The 15,134-nt window shown below is 44.7% G+C and overlaps 1 long non-coding RNA gene across 1 annotated transcript; it reads left to right on the top strand.

Annotated features, from left to right (window-relative positions):
• The first annotated feature begins 9,427 nt into the window (after positions 1–9,427).
• Positions 9,428–11,440, top strand: LOC310841254. The gene is made up of 2 exons (XR_014562437.1): positions 9,428–9,538; positions 11,141–11,440. It is a non-coding gene; the product is annotated as an uncharacterized lncRNA (long non-coding RNA).
• The last annotated feature ends 3,694 nt before the right edge of the window (positions 11,441–15,134 follow it).

The following is a 15,134-nucleotide window of genomic DNA, read 5'->3' on the forward strand; positions in this document are numbered from 1 at the left end:
CAGGGAGGCTTCCCATGGACTTTGCAAAGCGCCCCCCTCCAACTGGGAGTCAATCTGAAGTGGCACAGCCTGGACACAGGTCTGGCACCTCAGTGAGAACTTAGCTTTAAGGAGAGCCTGTTCTCATGATGGTCACATGCTTATGGGAAGCCCCAAAGCAGAACACAAGGGCAACAGCACCCCCCCCCCACCTGTGCTCCCCAGAGACTGGCATTCAGAGTTATACAGCCTCTGATCCTGGGGGTAATATATTATTATGCGCTACCCAAATTTCTGCTGAGCGACAGCATGAGATCCCAGGGGTTCCAGCACTCCCCTAGGGGTGTATTGGGAAATCAAAGCACAACAGAGACTAGTGTCTTCAAGAAATGTGGTTTATTGTACACGTATTTGGACCTGGGTCTATTTTGGAGAGCGTTTCAGACCATTACGTACATTACGTACACAATTCAAAGTGTTGGTGCTGACCTTTAAAGCCCTACATGGCGTCGGCCCAGTATACCTGAAGGAGTGTCTCCATCCCCATTGTTCTGCCCGGACACTGAGGTCCAGCGCCGAGGGCCTTCTGGCAGTTCCCTCACTGCGAGAAGCAAAGCTACAGGGAAGCAGACAGAGGGCCTTCTTGGTAGTGGCGCCCGCCCTGTGGAACGCCCTCCCATCAGATGTCAAAGAGATAAACAACAACCTGACATTTAGAAGACGTCTGAAGGCAGCCCTGTTTAGGGAAGTTTTTAATGTGTGACATTTTAATGTATTTTTAATCTTTGTTGGAAGCCGCCCAGAGTGACTGGGGAAACCCAGCCAGATGGGCGCGGTACAAATAATAAATTATTATTATTATTATTATTATTATTATTATTATTATTATTATTATTACCTCAAGAGGGGCTTGTTCTTCACAGCAATGCAGCATCAGAGTCCAAGGCAGCATCCTGCACACCATCTCTGTGCCTCTGTCCCAGCCTGCCAAGATGGTTCTGCCACACATGGTGTCTTCTTGGGGTTCTGGTTCCACCCCTCTCCTTCCCAAAGACCCTTGCCAGAAAAGCCCAAGCCTCGTGTAAAATGGGACTTTCCCCCTGTAGGCACAGGCAGCTGCCCCAGTTTTCCTGCATCATGGAAAATGAAATCCAAAATCTTTCTCTGTCCATGGTAACCATGCAAACTCCCCACTCTGTCCACCAGCAGAGAATCTCTTGCCTTGGTTATGGTTTTCATTAATGACTCGCTTCCAGCACTTTTTGTCATTCCTAACAACTTCTATTCCAGGTGAGGTCCTGGCCTGGCATCTTCTCTTCAAAACTCCAAATATTATCTAAATTCTACCATTTATTAATTTCTAACATTCACTGACTCTAGCAATTATGGGTGTCCTTGCACCTCCAAACTCTGTTACCCTAGATCTGTAACAATATATTGACCACAACTAGCAACCACTGAAAGGCTTCTCCTATCTGAAAACCATGGCCAGTCTTTATAATGACAATCCACATGTCTTTGGAATTAATTAGTATATGCTCAGATGGGGGGATAATTTGGGTTAAGCAAGTATGGAACATGTGTAAGTTGTATAAAGGAGGCAGCCACTAGGAAGGATAAAATTGCTTTCATATCTTCTGTAGTGAAATATAATTAATTTGCTTATAAAAATAACTCTTTAAGCACAGGAGCCCTCTAATTAAAACAAAGCGAATGGCGGATGTTTTAAATGTAGCTCATGTCTGGACTAGGGCATTAGTTCTTGCCGCAGAAGAAATAACCACAACATCCTGAGTCCAGGGTTAAGAGCTACAGCAAGTGTTCACACTCGGCAGCATGAGTAATTAGAAAACCATTTCACCCCATGGTAATAATACAGAGAGTGCTTTGTACTGTGTAATTGTTGAGAGGAGCTGTATCAAGTTATGCAATTGAAAGCACTACCGCAACGCTAAGAAAAACTTCTGTGGTATTGGATAGAAACTAAAAAATCCACCGTTGGGCAATACCCTAACTCAGACCAACCTAAGTGTTGCAAATAGGGCACAAGCTTCTGAGTTGTCCAGAACTCTTATTCAGGTGAGATGTTACATAATGTAGAGGTCTGCAGGATTCTTTTATTCTTTTATTTATTATTTTATTAAAAGAATAGACTGCATCTTTATTAAAAGAACAGACTGCATCTTGAAACTGTTGAGTTCCGCCTGTGAACTAAGACTGTGTACACATTACCACCTTAAAACACAGCAAAGCTGTTTTTCCCTTGGTCCATTTCAAATTGAGTTTGCACTCCACTGTATACATCATCTTGGTTTGATGTGCACCAAAGTTGCCCACCCTGTCTCTGCCCCTGGAAATCCTCTTTGCGCTGCATGTGTACAGGTGTTTATTTAGCATTTCAAATGTGCACACCCAGGATTCACTGCACATTGAGTATGCCCATGGTCAGGGGCATAGGAAGGGCGGTCAGTGGGGACGGTCTGCCCCGGGTGCCCTCACTGAGGGGGGGGGGGTGCCATTTGGTGCGATTCCCAAGCATACCCCGAGCCGTTGGGGTAAGGGGGGAGCTGCCCTGCTTTGTCGGTGGCATTCCCCCCTTCATTTTGACAACTTGGGGGAGGCTTGGGAGTCGTGGGCAGGTGGCATGCTGAATGTCCGCCATGGGTGGCTCACTCTGCCCCCCTGGGTGGCTTGCTGCTCCGGGAACCCAAGCGGCTATCCCACGCCTGGGAGGGCACCCTCCACGCCATGCCCCCCCTGGGAGCGCACCGCCCTGGGCAGCATGGGCATATGCTCTGTCACCGCCTACGGTTCTGAAGTCCGATCAAAGCTGGCTTGAGGGAAAGAAAGCACATCAAAACATAGCGTTTCAGAAGAAACTAGGTGTAGACAAAGAGAGCAAATCCAACCCTCTGGCTAACGGCAGCAGCACTTAATGGAATTGAGTAGCTTCTGCTGCATCCATAAATGTGCCACTCATGCCAGCCAGGGGAAGGGCAAGGGCAGGGAAAAATGCCTTTTTTTCTGCACTACAGTGGTACCTCGGGTTACATATGCTTCAGGTTACAGCCGCTTCAGGTTACAGACTCCGCTAACCCAGAAATAGTACCTTGGGTTAAGAACTTTACCTCAGGAGGAGAACAGAAATTGAGCAGCGGTGGGGGGAGGCCCCATTAGCTAAAGTGGTACCTCAGGTTAAGAACAGTTTCAGGTTAAGAATGGACCTCCAGAACAAATTAAGTTCTTAACCCGAGGTACCACTGTATCTCCTATGCTGGTGCAGCAAAGAGACCCAGATTGAGCCCACTGTTGTCAAGTAATGGCAGCATAGCTCGTTTAGGATCCAGCGGATCCTGCAGTAGAGCCAAGCTGGGCTGGCCAGAAGGGGATACTTTTGTCTCCTCTAAGCCCCCTCCAGTCAGGCAGAAGAGAAACATGACAGTGAGCAAAATGATGTCAACAGTCAGCCTGATCCTTTTTCGGTTGCCTTCGACACAGCAGAATGGAGGACTGTAACAGATTGCTGCAGTGAAAAATGTTACGTAGAAACAGGCACATTGTCACCATGGGAGTCCAACATTTGTTCCTCAACAAGAGATCCCAGTTGCAGATAATTAACTTTGATACTGTGAGTAAGAGTCCAGGAATACACCTACTCTAAAGAGATCCTCTTTGTTGTGTAGGCTAAAATTAGGCTTGGCACAAGCAAGGGTAGCACTACCGAAACAGGAGTTACAACATGCAGTTTTGTGGGCCTCCTCCCTTAACCTAGTAGAGGCCTGTGTGATCCAATTTCCCTGAAGATGTTCTCACAGGACCTCAAATGAGACTTCCCAAAAGTGATAACATCTTGAGAACAAATTAACCAGGAATGTAAGGGTCACATAGTTCATCCCTGAAATGCAGAGATGATCCAACTAAAAAATAATACATGAGGAACCACTAGGGGAGAATGGATTCTTTCTATTTTACGTATTTACTGTTTCTTATTTGTACTTCTAGCCTGCCCGTTACTAAATAGTATCACAACCTCTTACAAAAATATCACAATCAAGATAAAGGCAATGAGCAAATAAAATAATAAAAATAAACTGACCAGAAATCTCAGGAACCAAGAAGACCAAAACTTTAATAAAGAATGGGAAAAATCTGGGAGACCACTGGAAGCAGATAAAAACATTAGCAGGATTGCAATAACACTTGTAATGCAGCAGATACTATGGACAAAATGGAGTGACATAAAATATGGATTATGGAATAACATGTAGTTGAACAGGTTGACAATTGGACCCATGGGGGGGAAGGTGGGAAGTCCAGAGATTCAGAGAAATCTCTAAATATGGATATGTATTTTGTATTGTTATAATTTTACACTTGTAAAATCAAATAAAAATTATTTCAGAAAAATTAAATAATAAAAATAAAAAGCACCAAGATAATCAATATCAGAATAACAAAACAGCGCCACAGAACAGAGCAGCTGGAACTTACAAACTATAAAAACCGACGTTATCGAAGTACTTAACTTGGCCACAGGGATGTGCCCACCGTAAGTGGAACAGCCTATGAGCCACAAGCAGCACAGAATGAAAGGTGAACAGTAAACACACAAATTCTGCATGTTGGTAGCAGATGTGCAGCATTGCATGCACAGCAAGAGGACTGCCCAGTCCTAGGCAAGAGCTGCAGTGAGTGCCAGAACACAAAACCACTTTGCAAAAAGACACTATGCAAATTGGCAGGAAAGCAAAGCAAAGCAAAGCAAAGCAATTCAAAACCCAAACATCCACCATCCAAATATGCATACAGTGGTAGGGCAGTTCCAAGACACAGGATGCTTCCAGATGACCTGTTTATTGAGCATTCATCCTCACTTGTTTGCAGTGAGATTAGATTATGCTGGCTATTCCATGAGCTTTCATTCTGATTTGTTTGTGTGCAAGTTCGATGATGTTACACCAAAGCAAGTGTTCTCCCACACTACACAGCATCTTTCTCCTTTACTCTTCTTAATGCAAAAAGACTGATAATTTGGGAAAGCGGATTTGTTGCGCAATACCTCCCAAGCCATTGAAATTTGAATATACCAACGTGTGATTGAACCACACCCCAAAACAGCGACGGTGTGGAAACACCCTGAGATGCAATGCTACTCCTAGCTAAAATATTGAAGAAGGATTTTGGAACAGAGGAAGTATTCCCCTCCCTAGTCTCTTTTTCCTTATGAGACATGTGTTATTAGATTGCAAACCTGAGAGACGAGACTTGTGCTATTTCTATTGATTTGCAAGTTGCCCTGGGAGCTTTTCTGGCTGAAGAGTAGGGTATAAATACTTTGAATGAATGAAAAGTCCCCAAGAAAAATGAATAAATATTGGCACTGCAGCAAAGGTAAACATCCTTGAGAGACTATACAAGAGAACAGCCTGGGACACAAGACTAATATCACCTGGATCAACAGAATAGGATATGGGAGTCACCAATATTGGATGACAGGAAAGTGTGCATTCCAATGTAGGTACAGAAAAAGATGCTAGCCTCCAGTCTCTATGTGGCAGGAACATCAGCTATGCCAGTATTGAAAGCCCTACAGACACTAAACCTGATAAAGATCTTAATGGCAGTAGAATTTCCTGACTTGCCAGGATACTCTGAGGTCAAGCAAGTTATGCCACACAAAACCTGTGCCATGGTGATTGTTTCTACTAACCAAACCATAGGAGACGAAGGAAGTTCAGGTCACAGAGCAGCAATTGCATAACTGAGATGATGACAGAAAACTGCTAGAGCTATAGGGAACTGATACACACAAACAGAGCAATAATGGTGGAAAAGTGCAGTCTTACCCATGCTCAATGACCTCAGTTACGAATTGGCAGCAGCAAGTATATAGTATTTAGCATGCTAGATGCTCATCTGAGATCATGACAAGTCAATTGGGGTGGAAACAATAGCAAACTCAGTCCTTCTGACACCCTGTTCAGAAGGTGGTGGTTGAAGAGACTGTCCTTTGACATATCATCCATGCTGGAGATCTTTCAAAGAAATATCTGCAATTGTATCTCTCCCACAAATATAAATATGACCTGAGTTGGATTAGGGACATTGCTTGAGGACGGGAATATTTAATCTTCCCCACTGCAGCTTTTTCCAGGTTGAAATTGTCCCTGAACCTATTCTCTCTCTCAAGGTGTGTGTGTGTGTGTGTTTTTTTTTTACTGGTCCTGCTCCTGTGCCACAGCCGGGCATGCAGAGATTAAGCAGCTGAAGCTTTCCCCTACAGTGAAGTGAAACACTTAATGCTTAATTTCCATAACAGGCTGCTGATAAAGGCACAGGAGCAGGGCCAGTTAAGAAGTTGGCAACTGCAAAATTATCACTGTGGCTACAGCATGTCTTGTACTTAAGGAAGTTGCGCCAGGTAATTCTATATGCTCCTTACATAAGCAGCCACTTGGACTTTCGCAGCAGTGTTTCAGAAGCATTCAAAACCCCAATTACATGGTGAGGGGGAGGACAGGGGAAAAGGCAGTGTGCAGGTACCTTCTCACCAGGAAACAAAGATATGAGGTAATCTAAAACAGACGGTTTACTCACTGCCTCCTTAAGACGCACCCAATCTGAGGTACACAGCTGTGACAACTGGAGGAACTAGCTATGATTCATAGCAGGAAAGGTAAACAGAAAAGCTCAGTGGAGTGTTGGCTAGCAACTCCTGTCTAAACTTTGTTAGATCATATTCTAGAAGCCTACTCTGGCAATTATTCCTGTACATTAATGATAAATTTTAAAAGGCACTTTTGGTTCATGAAATGTGTGCTTTGTCAGAAGCTGCCTTGAGCAGAGCTGCCAACTTTTTAAGGGTGTGTGTGTTAACCTGTGGCCCTCCAGATGTTGTTGGACTACAACATCCCACATCCTTGATCTTTGGCTCATGTTGGCTGAGGTTGATGGGATTTGAAATTCAACTACTGTACATGTATTGCATATCCTTTAGCTCAGCAGTAGGCAAGATGATGCCCTTCAGATGTTGGACTACAGTTCCCATGAGCCTCAACCAGAATGGCCAAATGGTCAGGGCTGATGGGCACTGAAGTCAAATGACAATGGCTACTCCCCATTCTGGGATGCGGGTGGTGCTGTGGGTTAAACCACAGAGCCTAGGACTTGCCGATCAGAAGGTCGGTGGTTCGAATCCCCGTGATGGGGTGAGCTCCCATTGCTCGGCCCCTGCTCCTGCCAACCTAGCAGTTCGAAAGCATGTCAAAGTGCAAGTAGATAAATAGGTACCCCTCTGGTGGGAAGGTAAACGGTGTTTCCGTGTGCTGCTCTGGTTTGCCAGAAGTGGCTTAGCCATGCTGGCCACATGACCCGAAAGCTGTACGCTGGCTCCCTAGGCCAATAAAGTGAGATGAGCACCGCAACCCCAGAGTCGGTCACGACTGGACCTAATCGTCAGGGGTCCCTTTACCTTTACCCCCCATTCTAGCTGTTCTATTAACAACAGTTTTATCTACAGCGATTAACTTGTTTCACGCTGTTCCATAAAGGTTGCATCCAATGACTTCTGCGTATCAAAGCTCTCTTAGGCACATAGGCCAACCTGGCAGTTTTCTGGCCAGCCTGTCAATTCAATTTGTACATGTCTTGACAGATTACGTAGGAAGAGATTAATAAACGCAATAAATGTGAAGGGAAGTGGAAATATATTAATATTCATTAACCTGTACTACTGACATGTTATAAGGGGGTAGTAAGGGGTATAGAGTGTGGCGTGCTTGTTTTAAATTTCTGTAATTATTATTATTATTTTGCTATACATTAATAAAAGCTTTTTTTAAAAAATAATGCAATAAATCACCATTATCATCTGGATGTGATCTAAAGTGGGGTGAAAAAAATACCTGGCTTTGTACTGACGCCATGTCTGCATTAGTCAAAAATTTCCTTACAATTTTTTTGCCTTAGAAGAAGCATGGCTGCAGAGGTGTGGCTCTGGAGGTTGCCATGAAGAATGCCTGCACTTGAGAATTCATCACCACATCCATGCCATAAACAAGACCCATTGAACCATTTCCCTACCTGCCTCATGTAGCCCAATCCACCAGCTCCCTCCAGCTTGACTGTGTAGCCCAAGAAAGGGGTTATGAACAAGGAGCATGCAATGAGTGATATTTAAAGAAACAAGTTTCATCAGCCCAAACATGTGTCATAAGGAGGGTTTAACTATATAGACAGGACTGTGTGGAACATGGGGAGCTGTCTACGTTTGACTCTGACCATCTACTCCAGTACTGTCAACACAGGCAATGGTTCTCTAAAGTTTCAGAGGGCCTTTCCCAGTCCTACTTGGGAGATGCCACAGACTGTATTTGGGACCTTCTGTATGCAAAGCAAGTGCCATAAATCTGATCTAGAACACTGTGTGCCAGCAGTTGATTGTAGGATAATGTAGAGGAATTCACCTCCATGTGCATTTATGGCAGTGACTGCTCGCTTTGTATTTAATCAGCAATATGGTGTTTATTGTGGCACAGAGTATAAAAACCTGATTTCTTCCTATAGAGTCCATCATATAATTACCATGCATGAGAGAAAGGAGGAGGGAAAAAAAGGAAGATGGGCCAAGGAAGAATCAGAAGAGGTTACAGAAAAAGTGGAGCTCTCCGGTAGAATTCAAACGGAGCTGGCAATAGAGACATAGCCACCTTTGTCTGTAATTATTGCTGTTCTGAGTACCCATCTATAAAGCAGGGCCCAGAGTACAAATATTTTTTCTCTCGGCATGAAGATGGATGAAATATCTATTTAGCAGTCTCTCTTTTGAGATTTCTCCCTCTCACTTTGAGGTTATACCTTTCATGGAGGCACGGGTGTAGCCAGGATTTTTGTTATGGGGGACAGAACCTCAGATTTGTATTGATTTTGATTGATTTAAGGGCGGCAGCTGCCCCCCCCCTTAGCTACGCCCATGGATGGAGGCAGCATTTGTTGCCACCATTCGAACTATGAGGCTAGCTGAATTTGCCCTACAGATGGCTGTACGCATCTATGGGTTGAAACATTAAACAAGAACAATTATTATTATTATTAACGAAAACCTAGTCAGCCGCCCCACACGCAAGTGCCTGCTCTTGCCCGCGGGCCCCGCGAGTCCTAATGGCACAACTTCCACGCCACGTGGCGGAGGCCGCAGAGCAGCAACTGCTCCTCCGCCAGTAAGCGCCGGGCGGTCTCGCCGGGAGGCTCAGCCCGAGAAGCTGCGCGCCGGCGAAGCGGAGGCAGCAACTTCCGCCTCCTGCTGGCTCGACGCCCAGCCGCCCAGCCTAGTTTCGCTCTCCCGGGGAAAGGGAGGGCGGTGGAACTTTGCCCTGGGTGCGATTGTGGCGTCACAAAGGCCCGGCGGCCAATGAGCGCGGGAGGTGAAAATAGCGCCCTATAAGTAGCAGGGCGTTGCAGCGGGCCGAGAAGACGTGCCAAGAGGCTACGCAGGTGCCTCTCCCTTACCTGCGGCTTCTCGTCCTTCGGCCTGGAAAGCCGCTTGCACGTTCTTTGCATTGTATCCGTATATTAAAAGTCAGGCGTCTAGAACGCGAAGTTTTCTGCCCTCGGCCATTATCGTTACCGCTTTGTGGCTTGGCGCAGGGTACACTTCTGGATTTTGACAAGTTAGGATTCCCCCACCCCCCCTTTCTCTGTTTGTAGGTGTCACAAGCGCGAGGACCTTTCGCCACAGCTTGGTTAAAAATGGATTAATCGGCGGGTATCACGGCAGTTCACTGTTGCACTGCTTTGTGCGCCTCCGTGGGTTCGAGGTGACGGCTGTAGCGGAGGTGCTTGGCATCCGGGACGTCCCAGGTTGAGTCCCTGGCATCTGCAGGTTCAGCTGGGAAGAAACCCTGGAGATTATGAAGCCCTGGAAAGCCCCATCCAGCTGAGCTAATAGACCAGTAGGGTTTCTGTATTCCTGCCTTCCTGGTGCATTTCCCCGCCTGTGTGTTCTTTATTTAGGGACACCCAAAGCTGCCTTATTATATTTAGTCACACCGTTGATGCACTGTTGTCAACACCCTTTAATTTAGTTCTGTTCATAAGTTTATTGTTCTGTCCAAAGGCCATGGCAAACTTGCAGAAATAGTATCTATAAAATATGATGGAACATACAAAATATAAGCTAACATCCATGATGTGTGTGACAGAATTCACCAGAGACACCAGCAAGCTTAAATCTATCTTATTTTAAATGCTCAACATGTGGAAACTGCTTTGAGGGTTGCTGTTTTTTAATTGAGCAGGGTATAAATGTTTTGAAATAAAATGGTGAACTCTGACACTTCCACACTGAAATGAAATATAGAGTTGTATTTTCTCCTAATTGTAGATACTCATGCATTGAGAAGGCCAAAACGATAATGTACAGTTTGCACAGATCTGGAATTACTGCTAGAGGTGGTGTGTGATCACTTTTCTGGTGCAGACTGCTCTAAATGACCATGGTCACACTCACCATACCACTCTGAATGGTAATGGTTTCCCCAGTGAATCCTGGGAATTCTAATTTGTTAAGGGTGCCAAGAGTTGATAGGAAACCCCTCAAAAAGCTACAGTTCCCAGCACATTTAACAAATTACAGTTCCAAGGATCCTTTGGGGGAAGCCATGATGTTAAAGTGGTATAAGGGTGCTTTGAATATATATGGTGTTTATGTGAATCATAAGTATAATCTGCCTCCCCAAGCCTGCACATGCAGGGTGATTTTGACACTAGACTACCTACAAATATGTAATCTTCACAGTGCATAATGAGGTGGTGCAGCTAGTTTCCTGAACATTTGAATATCTCTTAGGTTTACATGTCACAGCTAAGCAGCAAGTGCAAAAACTAGTAATTATGCCACTAGATAACATCTCCACAAAGCAAAAAAGCATTGTTATGAGGTTTCATTTTTTGGGGTGGGGGGGGAGTGCGGGCGGGTAGGATGTATACCTGAGCCACCTTCCAATTCCTGAATCCAGCAATTATTAAAATCTAAACAAGGATTCAAATTGTTGAAAGAGCCAAGCAAACCAAACCCTGGGTGAGCACCTGGAATTTTTCATTGCTTTTAAGATTCTGGCGGCATGCAACAACAGCATTGTCCTTTAACCCTTTGCACTGTAAGATTTCACCAGCTGAAATTAATGGGAAATTGATTCCAGATAGGTATGGGACTTATATGAGCTTGGATTTTGTTTTTATCATACCAATCCCCACCCTGTGAAGTGGTAACTCCCATTTTGTTTTTTATACCCAGTCTTGGTGATGCAGAGCAGGAGTTACATTAGGGGAGAGCAGGGGAGGAAGGCTCCCCTTTGGATTTGAAGCAGCACCTGTCTATTCCTATATTTCTGGCCAACTCATCTGTTTTACCCAGTGACTCTGAGCGACTTTTAAGGATAATTAAATGGGATTGTGTGCTGGATTTCCATGTGAAAGGGATAAATTGTTCTATTGGGAAAAAAGGCTGGTGGCAGTTGTGTTCATAACATTACACGGTGTTACTGAGACAACAGTGAATCATAGAGATGGAAGGGAACCCTGAGGGTCATTTAGTCCAACCCCCTGCAATGCAGGAATATGCAGCTGCCCCCTATGGAGATCAAAAGCTGCTGTTTCACTTGTGTGGCAAAATTTGCAATGGAACTCTGCTTTATGCGGTTCCACAGCTCAAGGATTTTATTTGTTTGAAGAATTAGAAAGAAGAGATTGAATTCTAATGTATTTATGTACTAGGCCTGTTAATAGACATATTAACACAGGGCAGACTGAAGAAGAAGAAGAGTTTGGATTTGCTATCCCGCTTTATCACTACCCTAAGGAGTCTCAAAGCGGCTAACATTCCCCTTTCCCTTCCTCCCCCACAACAAACACTCTGTGAGGTGAGTGGGGCTGAGAGACTTCAAAGAAGTGTGACTGGCCCAAGGTCACCCAGCAGCTGCATGTGGAGGAGTGGGGACACAAACTGGGTTCCCCAGATTACGAGACTACCGCTCTTAACCACTACATCACACTGGCTCCCACACTGAAGCTAAGGTGTGCTCAAAACAACAACAACAACAACAATCTTTTAAAAATCATTTGTGACCTAAGTTATGTACATCAGTTGGTCAGTCCACAAAAATGAATTTGCCTTATACCACTGCCACTGCTCTTGATTATTTCAGGCAAACAATTATATTGGCAGTATTCTGCCAGTTTTATTTTCACAAGGATTCACTGTTCTCATGCTTATGAAACACACCCTCTTGTGTGTACAACGTTCTCCCCTCTCCCCACTGCTTACTTGAAATGTTTATCCTGCTCAAAAGATTAATGCTTTGGTACTCTAACTGTAGGCCAGGTTTCGGGTAGAAGTCCTTCCTTCACTGTTGAGAGGGGCAAACAAGGTGAGACACTACAGACAATCTCCTGTCTCTAATGTTTTTGCAAATAAGCATTTGAGGGCGGGGGAGAGTTTGGGATGACAGTGTTAGACTGTTCCCTTTTCATGATTCTGGCTACTCTATCCAATTTGTTTTTCATCACATTTTCCTCCCTCCCAGCAAAAATTAACTGGCCAGCCAGCCATTCCATATCTACTGACCATGCTCAGGCCTTATTGGGCTATTTAGGGGTTTCCTATATCCCCACCTAAAGTTTTTCCACTAAAGATATAATAAATAAGGGAGACATTCCCTAGGGTTGCCATATTTCAAAAAGTTGTTGAGCTTTTTAAAGGAAGACCCCCAAACTGTCGAGCTTTCCTTAAGATACCCATCAAAATTGTTGAGATTTCTTTGGGAACAAACCCAAATTGTTGAGCTCTCCCCAAAATAGTGGTTTTAAGCTTTTGGAACTGTTTCTGCTGCTTTTTCTATCGTGTTGCCATACACCCAGGCTTTCCCTGACATTTTGCCAGTTTGGCAAAATTCCCCCCTGATGCCATTTTTACACACGACAACCAGGATATGTCAGGAATTTTCCTACATTCCCAGTCTCCCATAAAAATATTCTTTCTGTTCCACTTTCTCCCTTGCAGCTTCTTCCTGAACATTCATACAACCATCACCATCTCCCCCCATGCAGTGGTGGCTAGTAATCCCTGGAGCTGGTGGAGCAGTGGTCTCATGGGAGACAGAACCAGGGGTCCACTGGAGGCAGAGTCAAATTATTCTGTTTCTCATCCTCCTCCCTTGCAAAAATATAATAGGCAAGTTAGCAATTCTCAGGCATAAGCACTAGAGGACAAAGGTCGAACATACAGAACTAGGTCAGTGGCAGAGTATGTGCTTTGAATACACAACTGCCCAGTTTCTAACGCTAGCATCTCCAGGTAGGACTGGAAACTAGAATCTTACTTTACAGGAAGGACCATAGTTCGGTGGTAAAGCACCTGCTCTGTGTGCTGAAGGCCCCAAGTTGAATCTCCAGATAGGACTGGGGAACATCAGCACTCCACTATCTGAAACTCTGAAGAGCTGCAACTGGTCAGTGCAAACTGCACTGAGCTAGATGGGCCAGTAGTTTGTCTCTGAAAAAAGCACTTCCCTGATGTGACGGTTTGCTCTGGATTTTGGTGTTTGGTTTTACTGTTTTTTTAAAAAGCGATTTGTGTTGGAGTTAAATTGTTGCAAGCCACTTTGAGGTACAAAGATAAGAAAGCAAATATGAAGTAATGTGTAATATTTATTGTGCTACCTGGCAAATGGAGGGGATCCAACGAGAACCCCTCTCCCTCCTCCTTGCTACCTTGTTGGTGGCATCTTTGGGTTTCAAGAGACAATGGAGTGCACCTCTGGGGTGAAGTCAGACTGCTGTGTTAGCAGCACTGAAGCGACCTCTCTGGGGTGCAAGCCTGGGCAGTGTATATGGAGGTCCTGGGCTGCCCAGATGAGAAGATCCCTTTCTCGGCCTCGCTGACGTGGTCCAAAGGAAAGAAGAGCAATACATCTGGCAGAGCAATACACCAGCTTAGCTGCAGGAGTTGCTGGAAGGAGACGTGCAAGGCCCTATTGAACTGCCTTAGGGACTCTGCTCTGGATTTGTCTAGGGTTTCTCCTTGGCCTTTTTTTTCTCCTGAAGGCAGTGAAGGCAGTTTTTCTCCACAAGGCAGTGAAGGTTTAGGACCAGAGTTTTCCTTCTCCTGCATGGGCTACCTTCCCAGGTTGACAAGTCTCATCTGCCCCTCACTTTATTCTTCTGTTATTTAAATATCATTTTATTAAATTTTCTGATTTACAATTTAGAATATTCATTTAAACAACCTTAAAATATCAATGACTTCCCTTCTTCTCTTTCCGTGGTTCATTTCGCATAACATAAACCCCTGCATATTTTACATGAACTAAACCATTCAGTATTCCATTACTGCATCCATCAAAACTTATTTACACTGTTGAATTTATCTTAATGCTGCTAATGTTTCCAAGTGCCCACAATTTCCCCCCATATATTCAATAAACATTTTCTAATCTTCTTTAAACGTATGTTCTTCTTGTTCTTCTTGTTCTCTTATTCTGTATGTTAGGTCCTCAAGCTGCGCATATTCCATCAGTTTAAGTTGCCATTCTTCTTTAGTTGGGACCTTGCTCATTTTCCATTTTGGGGCTAACAAAACATGGGCAGCAGTCATGGCATACATAAATAAATAACCTTTTTTGACACCTGGGAATTTCCGTCTGAATTATTCCCAAGGACTCGCCTGCCCCTCCTTTTACAGCACATGCAGAAACTGCTTTCTTGACCGCAAGGCCCACTATTAGTCTCATCTGCTCAATCCGCTGTCTTCACATGTAGGAGAAGTCCCTAACCCACCAAGGGTTTGAGACCCATCAGTTACCCTCACCTGGTTTAGCCGCCAGTCAAATCCGTTTCCCAGGGTGTGGCTGAGTGCAGGGTGGGGACCAAAGGTGGACAAACTATGCCAATGTGTCCCCCACCAGAGGTACTACTTCTCCCCTCATACCCCATACGCCCCATTGCTATCATCTAAACTGTATTCAGGAGAATGGAAGTGGGGGGGCGGGCACGGGGAAGCTTGTTTAATACTGGATTTCTTGCCAGCTAGAACCAGCTGATCATAGAACATATGCTATGTAATAAGCCAGATTGGGAAAACATTGTGGGGATTTTATCGT

This window comes from Podarcis gaigeae, assembly GCF_964106915.1.
Source record: "Podarcis gaigeae genome assembly, chromosome: 3".
NCBI lineage: Eukaryota > Metazoa > Chordata > Lepidosauria > Squamata > Lacertidae > Podarcis > Podarcis gaigeae.